Source organism: Theobroma umbraticum, unplaced genomic scaffold (genome assembly GCF_002168275.2).
Source record: "Theobroma umbraticum cultivar Fairchild unplaced genomic scaffold, ASM216827v3 scaffold_146.0, whole genome shotgun sequence".
NCBI lineage: Eukaryota > Viridiplantae > Streptophyta > Magnoliopsida > Malvales > Malvaceae > Theobroma > Theobroma umbraticum.
Window position 1 is genome coordinate 3,630,444 of NW_018397265.1, and position 1,246 is coordinate 3,631,689.

Below are 1,246 nucleotides of genomic sequence, written 5' to 3' on the forward strand. Positions count from 1 at the left end.
TTGAGACTTAATAGAAAATAATACATCCTATATTATTTTATTTCTCAAGGTAGTAAAATAGTAGCTTTTCTAGAGCTTTCAATTAATCTTGTACTACCAGATATTGTATTGACATTGATTTTTTTTCCATTGTCAAGTGAAAAAAATATTTTTTTTCTTTAAATATAGAGTGTTATAGCAATGTTTACTAGACATATATTTATATCATAGATCTTGGATCCAATAATATGAATATCCATATTTTTTTTCAATAAAATAAGATATATACAATAAGAAACTTGCAAGTTAACATAAAAGAATATTAAATATAAAATTAAAATACATAATAAGAACATATCATTTAAATATAATAAAAACATATTAAAGCATCTTCATAATGTAGTTATACTAAAATATATTAATTACTTTTAAATTCATTCTCGGATATTTTTATTACCAATCGAATGATCAATTTCTTTTTTAAGACAAGAAAATCAATAATGGATACTTCTATTGCCAATCATATAGTTAATTCCTCTTTCAGGGTGGATAAATATTTTGATGTGTTATATCAACTTGGCCATGATTAAAATCATCAAAATGTTATAGTTTTGGTTATGCTTGATAAAATTCATAATGTACAACAGGTACATGACCAATGGTCTTTCATGCCACATCAATGACAATATGTTTTTTATATTCCTTTTATTCTTTTTTTTTCTTTTCATTATTCATCCACTTTTGGTGCGTTGAAAGTATTCATCTATTTATGGTAGGTTACAAGTATACATTAACTTTTGGTTGGTAATCCATATATGATGGGTTATTCACTTCTGGTGGATCATCCATTTTTTTGGTGGGTTAAGGTGTCCGTCAACTTTTGGTGGTAAAATTATCCATCCACTTCTGGTGGCAAAATTATCTATCCCCTTCTGGTGACAAAACTATTCTAATTAGATTTTGATGGTAAAGTTATTCATCCACTTCTAGTGGTAAAATTATAATTAAAATAGTGATAGGGTAAATAATTATGGACATCATAATTATTAAATGATGTTGCATTCACTTCAAGGGATGGATGGATTCATGATTATAACCTGAATTATTAAATGATGTCACGTTCACTTTAAGGAATGGACAGATTTATAATTTTTTATTAATAGCTAGTTTGTCACATTCATTTTAGAGAATGAACATTCATAATTCTTCACTAATAGTTATATAATAGCAAATTCACTTTCTAATCAAGAAACAAAATATAATATAT